Source organism: Hibiscus syriacus, unplaced genomic scaffold, assembly GCF_006381635.1.
Source record: "Hibiscus syriacus cultivar Baekdansim isolate YM2019G1 unplaced genomic scaffold, ASM638163v2 tig00111403_pilon, whole genome shotgun sequence".
In the NCBI taxonomy this organism is placed as follows: Eukaryota; Viridiplantae; Streptophyta; class Magnoliopsida; order Malvales; family Malvaceae; genus Hibiscus; species Hibiscus syriacus.
In genome coordinates this window covers 190,056-204,824 of record NW_024063083.1, presented here as the reverse complement: position 1 = coordinate 204,824, position 14,769 = coordinate 190,056, and the positions used below count along the sequence as shown (strand labels likewise).

Here is a 14,769-nt window from a genome sequence, read left to right as displayed (position 1 = left end):
GCAGTTAAATCAAAGTAGTCATTGACCTTATGTCTTCAACCAGTAACTCCAGGTTCCGATTAGAAGAACCACCTTCTTCAACACTCTTCCGAGCTTGCTCTGCAACTCCATCCATCACCTTCATGATTTCATCTCTCTTAACTTCCATCAAATCCCTCACCATTTTCTCCACCACTCTTCTCTCACATCTATCTTTTATGTCCAAAGCCACTCTCCAAACCTCACTCACGAACCTGCTGTTCACCTGTTGGTCCGCTATTACAGGATAACAAATCACCGGCACTCCCGCATGTGTACTTTCCAAGATCGAGTTCCAGCCGGCGTGAGTCAAGAACCCGCTGACGGCTCGGTGAGTCAACACCTTTTCTTGAGGTGCCCAACTCACTATCAATCCTTTACCTTTGGTCCTTTCTTGAAGGTCCGTCAAGAGTTGACCCGAATTACCACTATCTTCTCCAATGATCAAGTCGGGTCGTATGACCATTAGAAATGGTTTCCCATTGTCGACCAAGCCATGCCAGAACTCGAGTATTTGATCATGCGTGAAGCTCGCTATGCTCCCAAAGCTAACGAAGACGACTGATTTCGATGGTTGGGAATCGAGCCAAGTGATGCAATCTTTGTTCTCTTTCCATAGTATACTCGTTGTTGTTGTTGACGAGGCGTTTTTTTCCAAAAAAAATTACCGTTGAATAATATATTTTCTGATTAGGCATTCGTCATACTATATTTTTTAATTTATCTAATTTGTAATAAATTCAGGTGTTAGTTTTATAAATAATTTTAAATTGGTACCTAATATATAATTAATTTCTGTTATGATTATATTTGTGTAAAAATATCAATTTCAAAACAAACCAGGAGCTTTAGACAAGCAATTCTCTAAGTAATCTTTGGTGGCTCCACACGTTTTTACTGTATTTCTTTTGTCTCTTCCGCTGCCAGATTTAAATTACATTTACCCTACTCTGACGAATTCAATTACAATGTATTACCCCACAATTTATTATTCGATTTTAATTATCCTTTTTGTTTAGCTTTAATTTTTTTTATTTAGAAATATATTGATATTATTACAGAAAAGTTAACTTGTTATTTCCACATAATAATTATGGAAAAGTTATACAATTTAATTAAATATAATTAATTAAATTTATATTTTATATATAAATATATGAATTAATAACACAATTTAACAGCCTTAAAACGTTGCTATGATCCTTTGCATTATTTGGAGAATTCAGTTGAGTCTTTGCTTTTGTTTATTTGTGGTTGGCACTGTCACTGCCAATGCAGGGAGTCAGAGTTACCTTGCAAGCTGTGCTTTTTAATTCAATGCTAATCACTTTTGTTTTGCCATTTTTGTTTGATTGACTGTTGCAAACAAATCAAACTTAAAAATTATTATTTCTTTATTTAAAATATTATTTATAATATTAATTATAAAAAATATAAAATAAATAAAAATGCAATAAAATGAATTAAAAATGAATAAAATTCAATAAAAATATAATGTAAAGCTAAAAAATATCACCTCTTTATTTAAAATATTATTTATAATATTAATTTTAAAAAATATAAAATAAATATTAAATTTTAATTTTATTAAAAATGAATAAACATTATAAATATTATTAATACATATATTCTTTTGCATGAATGTTATAAAAAAAAGGAGTTCATACGCGGGAGAAAATGATGAGACAAAACAGTTTTTGTGAAGATTGAGCAGAAAAGATCAACTCTTTGATCGAATGTTTATTCGTGGTACAATTAAGTTGATATTTAGACAGCAGTTAGACAATTTTGAGTTATTAACTTTGTACGATCGAATTTTCATTCGATCCCTGTAGCTTTCCACACCTACGACTGTTTAACAATCATAAACTTGACTTTAGGTCTTGAAAATACAATATTTTAAAATTAATTGTTTAAAAATATAAAAAAATATTAAAATAAACTTTTAATTACACTTGAGAGATCAAATGAATTATTATTCATTAATTATTATTTTTTTAACAATAGTTAATAATGTTTATTCATTTTTAATAAAATTAAAATTTAATATTTATTTATTTTTAAAAAAGTGAATAATATTTTTTTGATATTTTTAAAAAATTACAAATATCACCATAACAGAAATTAATTACATATTAGGCACCAGTTTAAAAATATTTACAAAACTAACACCCGGGTTTATTACAAATCAGGTATAGCGCGCCCCAGGGGGTGCGCTTTACGCCACGTATGATAAAGCGCGCCCCCTGGGACGCGCTATACTGCAATAGGTGTTAGATCGAAAAATATAGTCTGACGGGTGCCTGATCGGGAAATGTACTGTTCAACGGTGATTTTTTGGGAAAAACGTATGTTGATGATGCTAAAGCACTACAAGAAATTTATAGTATTGTGATAAATTTAATTATTAAAATTAATTTTGTCACTATTAATAATTTTTTGATGATAAAAAATAATTATTACATTAAATTGAAAAAAGATGTACAATTATGACAAAAACTAAAATCGTCATAATAATTTATCACAATTAATAAACATGTGTAACATATAGTAACAAAATAAATTTTATTACGAATTTTTATCATAAATATTTCTCTCTAATTTTTTGACGTCAAATTGAAGGCATATTGTGACAAATTTTGTAACTAAAAGTTTTAGTAAATATAACAGAAAAAAATGTCACAACAAATAATGAGATTTAGATTTGTTGTGACAAATTTTGTTTGTGATTATATATTTTAATTATAGTGATAAAATGTATAGTCACAAATGATTATCTCCAATTATTGGTACAAAAATAAAATCATATAGTGACACGATTTGTAACTATAAGCTATAATTAATGTTACAAAAAAAGTTGTCACAACAAATAATGAGATTCAAGTTTTTAGTAAAAAATAGTGTTTGTCGTTATATGTTTTAATTATAGTGACAAAATATATTATCACAAAGATTTCTCTCCATAATTTTTTGCATCAAAAAATTCATTTAGTGACATATTTTATAACTATAAGTGTTAATAATTATTACAAAAAATATTATCACAAAAAATAATTATATTCACATTGTTGTGACAAATTATATTTGTAGTTATAATTTAAGTTATTTGTGACAAAAGTTACTTTTTGTGATGAAATAATTATTTTATTTTAACAAATATTTTATCTTTGTAAGTTACATTTAGTGAAAAAATAGTTACTGCGACAAAATAATTATTGGTGCCTTATATATTTTCGTCACAAAAACCTTTTATATTTGATTTTTTGTACAATTTATATTTGATATTTAAATATAAGTTAGTTATGACAAAATATATTTCTCGTGACAAAATAATTAATTGATAATGACAAATATTTTATTATGATAAGTTAATTATAATTACGAAATTTTATTGTTTAAATAAATACTATATAATGATAACAAACACAATGTCACAATAAACTTTACATGACAAGATTATTCTAACAAACATAATAAAAAATAAAATTAGTTAAAATAAATATATCGTGACAAATTTAATATTTTTAATAATAAATAATTTTATTGAAACAATCAAAAATTTTTATAGTGAGGGGATGGGTCGTCGTTGATACGGACATTAGAGAGGGCATGCAAAGGGCCGATATTGTAGATTTTGGAGAACAAGGAGCTGAGTTTAGAAATAACGGGAGCTTCGAGTTCATGGAAGGTGTTTAGTATGAGAGCAGATGCTCGCAGCATGGCCGTGGCCTCGTTGATAAAGAATTCCAATATTGGATACTGAGCTCTCTCAACCCTGCAAATAGTACAATGAATCGGGCGATTCGATTTCGGGCAATAGACCAATCGGACTTCCATTAATCTAATTAATTGCATTCGTTAAGCAAAACAAAGTTTATTATGAATAAATCAGTCTAACTGAAATAATTTGATCGGTTCTTGTTTAGTCAACGCCCGTACCTGCAAATTCCCGGAAGATCTCAACGCCTTAAAGCATTTTCCAAGCCTGGAGTGCAAGTCAGCAGCTTGTCCATGTCTGTACCTGCAAAAACAATACACATATGTATCTGAGTAAAAGAAGCAAAATCTGTATAATATTCATCGATTAAAAGTCAATAAGCTAACCTTGCAGTGGAACTTCCCCTTCTTCAACGAATTTCGACAAATGAAAGTAAGTCCAGGTGTAGCAAGCACTGAACGTGCGGAACGTTAAAACAGGGATCCCAAATTCGTCACCGGCAGTTACGGCAGAAGAAGACATGATCCCACCTGCTATAATGCAGGTGGTTGTGCGGTTGAGATCAGAAACCAACAGCTGACGGAGTGCAGCGACGATGGCGGATCTGATAGATGGGAATATATCTAAGAAGTTGCGTAGATGGAGAGGGGGGAGATCGTCGGGGACGGACAAGAAGTGGAAGTTAGGGAAGCGGCGGTGGAAGGCGTTGGTGTCGATGGAAGGGAGGAGACGGTGGTGGATGTGTGGGTGTTGATGAAGGTGACTAGGAAACCGGCATTGCTGAGAAGCTCTGCTAGTTTGAGCATGGGTTTTATGTGTCCCAGCGCCGGGAAGGGCTAGAAGACTACATGGGGTGATTGAGGCTTTAGATTCTCCATTTTTGGCTTGGATCCTCCACTTTTGCTCCCTTATCTATAAAACAACAGAAACCCCCTTCTCCCTGCCTCTTATTCTAAAATTCTCTTTCAATAAATTATTAGCAAGAAATGATGTTAGATTGATAAATTTTTTAAAATAATGTCTGATAAGTAATTATTTTTTATCAGACTGATTTTTGAGTAAAAAAATGTACAAGGTACCACCAGGATATAGCAAGATATTCAGTTATTCATTGAGAAGTAGCCACGTATGCTATACGGAGCCTCATAATGAAACGTGTTGAATTCCATAGTACTATATAAACAAACCACGATGCTAAAACTTATCCCACAGGATCACATTTTTTAAATGTTCTTTTAGAATATAATTCTAAATTTATTTAAAAATGTTTTTATTTTTTGCTTTAGAATTTTTTAAATTTATAAAAATAAAAAAAGAAACGGTGGGAAAGAGAAAAAGTAAATGAATCAGGAACCGAAGGGTAAAACGGTAAAGCCAATGATGAGTTGCTTTAATAACGGCATTAAAGAAAAGCTCCATAAAAAGGTTCCACCCTGATTGACAGTCTCCCTACTCCCCTATTCCTTTAGCAGCCTAAATTACAAAGTAAAAATATTGGAAGAGGAAGAATAAATGAATTCTTATAAATAATGATAAATAAACAATTATAAAATAATTATATAAAGTATTTACTATAATTAATAGTAACTATAGAAAGATTAAAATATATTATGTAAGATTTTATTAATTCTAAGCATTATTGAATTTTTATTTTTATTTTAATTATATTATTAGACCATTAAATCAGTAACAATGTGAATGGTTTGGTTTAAACTCTTTCACGTACTTTTGTTGATTTTTTTGTTAAAATAATGTTATTTTAAATACTAAAAAAAACATAAATGAAATGATGTTATTTTGATGACACATTTACATAATAATAGATTTTAAATTAAAAAATGGATTTGTGAATTTTTATTTTTTTATTTTATTAATAAATTAAATTAAACAATCTTCTTAAAATAATAAGTGTGTAATTATTTTTTTTAAAAGTCACATATATCCGTCTCTACATCACATTGACATAATTCATAATGTTTTTAACGAATTAAAGATCTAAAAATATAACTAAAACTAAAATAAAAACAAAATTTAATGAATTAAAACAACTAAAAATGAATGGTAAAATTTACATTTCATCACAAATTATATTTTTCTTTCAATCTATGTTCTTAACAGATAAATCCAATCTCAATTTAAAAAAAAAACAAATAATATTTGAATAGTAAATTATAACCATGTAAAAGCTGGCTAAATACACAGCTTATATACGCATATAAGCATGTATATTACCGCTAACCGAGTAAGCACAGTATAACAGAGAGATTCATCGAGATTTGCGTGCAAAAGGAGAGAAAGATCTCTAGATATATTGAGCGGATCAGGCTCATTTATTTTAAAGATAAATAGATTGATCGGATATTTTTGTTTCTTATTAAATCTGTGTCTTATTAAAGATGTATCGGATTCGAGAGTCGGTTACATTTAATGAAAGTCTAGTACCCTTAAACTGTCTTTTTCAGTACTACGTAATTTCCAGTTGTCTTTAATTAAAAAAATTAAAAGTTTAAATTAAAAGATAAAAATACTATCTCAAATTACTTATCTCTTGATAAATTTGAACAAAGACCTTTTAAAATAAATGTTAGATTTTGAGCGAAGTAGGGAATCAAATTCAGATAAAAATGCGGAAATGTGAAAACACTAATTGCACAACTAAATGCAACAGCCACTACACTAATAAGGTAAAATTGTATAAACCCTAAAAACATGGTTAAACAAAAATAGAAAACAACTAAATAAATAAATAAAATAAAACGATAAAAGTGAGGAAGTAATACCACAAATAGAATAAAGATAGAAATAAAAATAAAACCAAATAAGATAAAATAGTAAATTAAATAAAAATAAAATAAAACAAAAGGAATAAAAAATATATAAAAAAGCAAAAATAAAACAAAAATAACAGCAAAAGAGGAAAATAACAATAGGATTAAAAATAAAAAAAAACAATAACAAAGAAAATAATAAAAAAATAATGGACAATAAAATAAAACTAATATATATAATAAAATGAAATATATATATATATATAAAGTATAGTATCTAATTAAATAAAGTAAATAAATAAAAAAACGTATATAAAAATTAAAATATTAGGAAAAACCAAAAAAACAAAATATAAAGAAAATATAAAGAAAATATTATAGAATAATATGAAATATACGTAAATAATGAAATGTAAAATAAATAAAAAAGAAAATTAAAATTTAGAAAAGGACAAAATTGTAAGAAAAAACAAATTAAGTGACAAATTTCAAAGCATTTCGGGGCACAATAAAACCTTTTAAAATGACAAGCGACCAAATGTGAATTATCCCATTATTGCGCAAAAACTCGCGGATCCTCCCTAGGTTGGGTCGACGCGTGGGTCACCAATCGTGTTGGGTATAAAACCCAACCCTCACAAACACCCAACCATTTTTTCAATCGCCCAAAACAAAATCAAAGCCCCCTCTAAATTTCTCTCCTTCGTTCTTGGGTGTTCTTCATTCTTGAAGAACACCGCAGTGGATTTTCAGATTCCGGTGACCCTACCGCCTCGCCGACCGCCGATCATCAACGTCGAAATAAAAAAAAATACCATTCGAAAGCCCATCCCCTCCTCATTTCGAAAATCACCATAGTTTTCCAAAATTCGTCTCGTGGGGGTGTAGATCTAAAAAAGAAAATTCGAACACCCCTTTCAAGTCATCGGCGACCACTTTGGTTTTTGGGTTTTACAATTCGAAAGCAAAAAAAATAAGCAAAGCATGCAAGCCTCGAAAGGTACGAAACTTCAACTTTTATTTCACTTCGCGAGTGTTTAACAAAATATGCTTCGAATACTTTGTGTTTGCTTCCTAATCTCCGTGCGTATTTCGTGTAATTTTGCCTAGTAAATGTGTGTGATTTTCGTGTGTTACAATGGTTATTTATAATGCATGTGAATCATATTTTTAGAAGTTTGAATCCTAGTAAAAGACTAATATATGTGTTTGTTGGTGATGGATGAGTCCCATTCGTTGGACGGTTCGGGGTCGATCGAGAAACGTGGCAGGTTGAAAGGTCTTCGAAGATGGGGTTATGGTGCTTGAGGATTAGGGTTTGAAAAAAACTCTAATTTGCACTGGGTCGGTACGGGCTCCAGCGGGTCCTGAACCCAGGTTTGGTTCGCGGGTTAAAGCTTGGGCTGTTGTACTGGGCTTGGCGTGCTCCTAGGCTGCTTGTGTGTAACGAGTCCACTACTGGGCTGTTTTGTACTTGGGTTTATAAGGCTATAACATGTAACAATATTAGTTAATAAAATAACAATAATACATATATAATATATAAATATATATGCATATTTCGCCCAGAAAAAGTGTGTATACAGTTTCATAAAATTTTATCAATCTAGCACTCTTTCGTTGACATGGCGTCAGCTCGTTCGGGTAAGGCGTGGATCTTGTCGGATGATAGACTGATAAAATTTTCTGAAACGATACCTTATAGGTAATTAATTCATGTCAGAATGATTTTTGAGTAAAAATGTCTTCATATGGTACCAACTTATTAAAAAATTCCACATCAATATTTATTTTTATATTATTTACATATAAAAAAGTCAATAAGTTAAAATGATGCCAAAAATACATCAAAATTGTCGTATTCATAGCCCTTTCCTTTCTTTTAATTCTTTACCTTTGCATCAATTCTTTCCTCAAAATTCTTTCTTTGCATTCATAGCCCAAGACTGAATATTTATGATGCAGTACACAAGAACTGGTATCAAGAAAGACAGACAAAACGAAAAGCACGAAAACTAGATGAGGCCTCTCTGCTACAATTAAACATTTCTGCTACTTCCATCTTGAAGTCATCGGACTTCGTTTGATCATCAACGTCAATTGCATGCGCATCTCCACCTCTATACGACAAAGAGTCGTTCTTTTCAATTTCAAATTCACCACCAGATTGACAAGATTTAATATAATTTACACAATGCATCATTTGAGTCCGTTTATGAAGCAATCTCGTTTTGAAGCAACACTCAAATTAGGAAGGCACATAAAGAAGAATGTAGGTAGAGAAATATTGTTGAGTGCTTTGGGTGGATGCCAATTGATCACATATTGTGACTCATATCGGAACAATATGCTCTATATCAAAGATGTCCATTATTAGATTATATATAAAGCTATAGGGGTCGTTGATTTCATAGGAGTCCAAAAAATATAAGATACTGTTGCATGATCTTCTGCAAATGTTTTGCAGAATTTTAAAGTATGGCATCTACAATTTTCTCTCTTATATCGTTTTATAAGAGAGAAAATTCAAGGAGGTCTTATTCACACTGAACATGTTACAACAGATCAGTTAGCTGATGTTATGATAAAGACTGATAAGTCAACAACATGAATACTTGATTTCCAAGTTGGGTCTTAATATGTATTTCAATTTAAGGGGAAGTGTTGTATGTAGTTAGTAGGAAGTTAGTTGGATTTGTTATAAATTAATTGTTAATCTTGTATATAAACAAGACTTAAGGGTTGGTCAACAATCAAAATGGGGGAGCCGAGCCCTTTTACATCTTTATAGCCCAATTACAAAGCATTACCATAACCAACTTTCTAACAACCCAAACGGCCCAGTTGTTAACCCGACAAACTCTTAACAGAATCCAAAACAGTTTGAACAGCTTATTTAACAACTAATTAGTTACACTATTCCTTTATTCTTAACACCATCCAAAGCTCTTCTCTAACCTTATATAGTGATTGCCTATTCTAAAATACTAAAGCAAGACACTGCTTCGATTATTCATTATGATGGATGTGCATGTGTTATATTATCATACAAACTTTTACATGTATGGAGAAAAACTGGGGGTGTATAAAATACGTATATATAGTCTACTACTTATCATTGCAGTAACACATTTCTCCGAGTTCCTTCACGGTTATTCCGATTCGTTGTTCTTCGAGTTTTTGTTTCAGGAACTGTTCTAAAGAGTTTTAGGTCGACGGAACGTTGAAGTGAAACAGGCATGATACGACGAATGCAAAAAACCATGCAAGCAAGGAGAAAATTGAGGAAGCGGTGGCCTTGCCAGAAGCTTTGAGACTCTATATGGGGTGTCGGTACCGTCACTGCAGCCATTGCCGTGGAACTGTTGGTCTCGTTCGATTGGTCCGTCGACTCGATCTCGGTAACTCCGACTACGTTATGTGCAATAGAATGACAAATCTCACAGGTCCTGGAAAAAAGAAGAAGCAGATTGATTGAGTTTGAGAACAAGTATGATAAATCACAATATGATGATGAGGTAAACAGCATCGGACACAAGGATAATGGCTAATGATGGCTAATGAGTAATGGACCGTGCAACATTATAGATCTGATGATAAAATATACATAATAATTACACCCTGCATTTCATTATCTTCATGCTACCTCTAATTATAACAACTTTATGCTTAGTTTCAACAATTGTGGTCGTCGCACCAGCAAGCGATTATCTTACATTAAAGATAAATATCTAGTCCTAAACCTGGAAAAAACAAGCACATAGCATCAAAGAATTGAGGGTTTAATTAGACATATCAATTCAGGGATGGACGAAGGGATTGGAGGGAAAATCCAATCCTTAAAAAATTTAAATTGTTATATAATTTAAATATTCTTTTTATTTTATTGATAAATAGTTATTTTTTCTTCTAAAATTTTATGACTTCATCCCTTAACATTTAATGCCTTAAGTTGTCAATAATTTTTTTGCCTTTTGCTTTACTTTAATTTCTGTCAACCTCCTTTTGTAAAATGTATTATCCATATTCCAACCCCACTTTCTTTTTCTTTTTTCACATGCATCTCTTCTAGTTTGACTAGGATCCTAAAACAATCAACATTTTAGCATTTCACTAAACACTTACACTACCAAGTGCCAATAAAGAGTAAACCCAAGTCTAAGCAACGATAAACCTCAGGAATTCAATTCAATAATCGAGTGACCTCAACAATAAAAAAATATTATTTTTTCTAATAATTTTAGATTCGAACATTTATACAAAATATGTAAATGTTGTCATTGACTAATAAATATTTTATTAATTTTTTTAAAACGGTTAATGTGTAGAATTCTTTTACTTACTTATTTCCTCTTATCTTAAACCAAACCTCGGCACAATGTTTATGAGCAGCAGCGAGATCATCCTTGCAAGAACAACCCAGTTCTATAGGAACACCAGATTCATGACCCAAATGACAAATTCAACAATCTTTCTCAACTTTAGCCAAATGCATTTTAATTTCATGGACTCCCCTCTCGATATCTATCTCACCGACTTGTTCGACACCGACGACACCCTCCTGGAATCCGACGCATCGCCGATCTCCCCATCGGAAGCGCAATAGGAACCCGCTACGCTGGAATAAAACTGAGAATAGGAAGAGCCCTCGTCGGCGTCCGAGAAGCCCACGCTAGCCTCGTCGGAGCTGATGTCACTCCCGTTCCGGCGGTGAGTTATTCCTTGCTCTAAATCGACGTGGGACATCTCCAACGATGACATTTTGAGAAAAAAATTAAGACACCGGGAAGCTGAAAACTTTAGGCTCAAAGTTGAAGCTTTTGAACGAGGTTGGGATGAAATGTGAGAATTTAAAGAAGATGGTATTGGATTAGGTGACTCTATAAAGAATTGTAAAAATGGAGAAAATCGAAACACCCCAAAACAAGAAGTGACCCAAAGACCCAAAACAAAACAGAAGAATAAGTGTGTTTTAAGACAAAGAACCGATGGTTGTGTTGGTATAGGTGTTGAGGCAGAGACAGAGAAGAAGGGAAACGTGCAGTGAGTGCAGTGAGTGCCGCACTGTAGAACTTCCCAAAAAATTATGACGACAGAGAAACACAGAGTTGTTGGGTGTTTATGACTTCAGTTTTGTACTTTGGATCTTTGTCTTAACCATATTATGTACGTCAGATGGTCTCAGTTTACTTATGTGTGCATCTTTAAGCACTATCGGACGGTCCATGATTGAGATGTTCTTGTTTCTTTTAGGAAATAAATCTTTATGCGACTCGAGAAAATTTTGTGGCTTATAAATTACATATGTGCGAAATTACGATATTATACTTTTTTTTGTCGTTTATCGTTATTATTATTATTTTAATATTTTGCGTTTTATAGAAATTGATGAATAAGAGGGCATGACAGATTTATCTTAAAAAATAATTTGTTTTTAATTTTTTTTAGTGTTTTGTTGATGTTGGAAAAAAATTTCCCCGTTCTAATTAAATTATTTTTAAAATGACTTTATTGATTGTCAAATGCTCCATAAGTCGTTAAGTACTCCTTGCGACAAAATTTTCTCTATTGTAGTAATTCTTTTCTCTGTTACAGCTCCATAGGTCGCTGTGTGCTCCTGAAGACCTATGATGGTCACTGTAGCAATCACCATATTTAAGAAAATAATTGTTCGATTGTACTATGTGAAGATTTTTTTCCATTGCATTATTCAACCACTTTTGTCGTGTTTTGGTTGTTAGTATTTTATTTTAGGTAAAAAAAACTCTAATATTTGATTAAATAATTATATTAGCTGTTTTAACATTTTTTTTTTGGGATAATTCTAATTTTATTACTCAAAGGAGCAAAGTTCTGTTACAAAAAATCAATCACCAACCTAAACCCATATGAGCAAAATACTTACAAAATCAAATGATCGGTTAGACTATACCCCAAAAATTACAAAGATTAATATTTACATTGTCTAGTTTGTTAATATTTCTTCCCCTTAATTGAATACCTACAATCTCTTTAATAACTTTAAAAATCTCTTCAGCTATTCTGAAGCAGCCTTGGAACATTCTTCGGTTTCTTTCCTCCCATAAGATATATATATATATATATGCACACCAAGCTAGCTTCAAAATAAAAATATTTTGAAATAAATATTTTAGTCTTTAATATTTCATTCTAAAATTAAAATATTATTATTTTAGAGCATTAACCGTTTATTAATTATCGGTTTCCATCCATACATAGACTTATTTTCCTCAAAATAAAACGTTAAAAGAAAATATTTAAAAAATAATATAAATAAAAATAACTATTTAATCAAACGTTAGAAATATTTTTTATTGCCAATTTAAAATTATAAATTAATTAAATATCGATTTAATTAAAAATTATAATAATTTTGTTATGTTCGAGAGTTATCCAAGAATGTTACGGTTAGTTTAGCGAAATGCATGTGCTGGAAAATGTTGGTTTTGAATAGTTGTAACCCTCGACTGATTGTTAGAATAATAGAGAAAATAACACTATGGAGAACAATACTCTTTTTAATTTATAATATCACTTTATAGATTCTTTTAAAGATTAAAATTTTATTTAATAAAATTAACGTATAATTTCTCTATCATTTTATCAATGATAATTATTGATAGAATATATGTTTCATTATATTAAATAACATTTTATTTAAGAAAAGAACTGAATTTTGCGGGTTCAAAACTGAGGTTTTTTAATAGTTTGAATTGATTATAAAGTAGTATATAGTATAAATTTAAAATATTCTTAACATATTATCAATATATACACATCATGCAGATGTAACTGCTCGAATTTAAAATCTTTAACAAAAGTAACACTTTTTTATCACTGAAATCATTCGATAAATTTGGTTCAAAAATAAGTTGAAGGAGCTATTGATGATTCATCCCATATCATTATAATTTTTAAAATAAACTAATATTTTGATAATTGAAAAGTTCACCAAAGAAAAGCCAAGTTCTTAATGTAATGACACTTAGAAAAGGGTAACATGGCAATGGAGCTTTGAGAGCGAAATCGAGAATCCGTTTGAAAATAAAAAAATGGACCACTGCCTGCTTTGGATCCAAACCCACATGTCTACTTTCCATTTAAGGCAAAATGTTGTGTTCCACATTGCTTTTATTTATTTTCTTCTTTTTCTTTTCGTTTCATTGCAACTTTCTATTCTTATTTATTTCATATCAAACAAACAAAGTGACGAGAATGTTGTTTTTCATTAAAAAAAATAGATTTAAACAATTATATTTATAAATTGTGTGTGTATTATTAAAAGTTAAGTTTTTTTTGAACAAATATTATTTTATAATCATTCTAGATTTTTCAAAAAGTACATTTCACCAATCTAATAAATATAAATTTTAAATGATCACACGAGTAATTAATTTTGAATTATTATTGTCGAAACCGTCTTTTGGGTGGGCCTCGGAGTTGGGCTTCGACTTAGGAAAAATGATTTGGAGTCGCCACCGATCATTTAAAAAAATATTTAGGTGGATCGGATACCATCTTACATGATCTACGTTTTACCAGAAATGTGTCGGGTTCGGGAGTCGGTTATAGTCAAGGAAGGATTATCACCCTTGTACTGTCCTTTCGGTACCAATTAATTTTTCGGTTGTTTTACTCGTGAAAATTACAAATTAAAATTAAAAAATTCAATTCGAATTAATTACCTTGGATTGGTTGGAATTATTCTAAAAAAGGTCGAAAATGTTAGATAAGAAAAAAACTTAATTGAATACAAGAAAATACAAAGCCTAAATTATAATGCTTTAAATAGAGAAAAAAAAATATGTACAAAGTGGAAAATACTTATTGATTAAACCGTACATCCCCATGACCTATGGCACGTGGTAAACATGGAAATAAACAAAATTTAAACCCATTTATTTCCAGGTAACTTGATTTATTTAGAGCAAAGTCAAATATAGCAAGGGTTAACGGTAACATCAGTACTGACTTGGTTTAAATGAATTTATAAGCACAGCAGTGTAAACGGAGTCTCACCATATTCCTTGAAAAGCTTTTTCATTTCATTTTGACCCTCGGTAATTGACAAGGAATCACTAGCTTGACATCCGCTCCTTGATTCCCTCCATGAGTGGCCTCATTAACGTCATTTTTGTGGTAGCTTTAAACTGATTTATCAAAAGTGGAAGAGTTGAACCACGGAACAAAAGAGTAGTCACAGCTATGGGAGCCCACCAGAAATTGCGTTGAATCGAGAGATTT

At 30.8% G+C, this 14,769-nt stretch overlaps 1 pseudogene; it reads right to left on the bottom strand.

The window, feature by feature from the left end:
• Positions 1-4: 4 nt before the first annotated feature.
• LOC120162707 lies at positions 5-4,614 on the bottom strand (annotated as a pseudogene).
• Between the last annotated feature and the right edge of the window lie 10,155 nt (positions 4,615-14,769).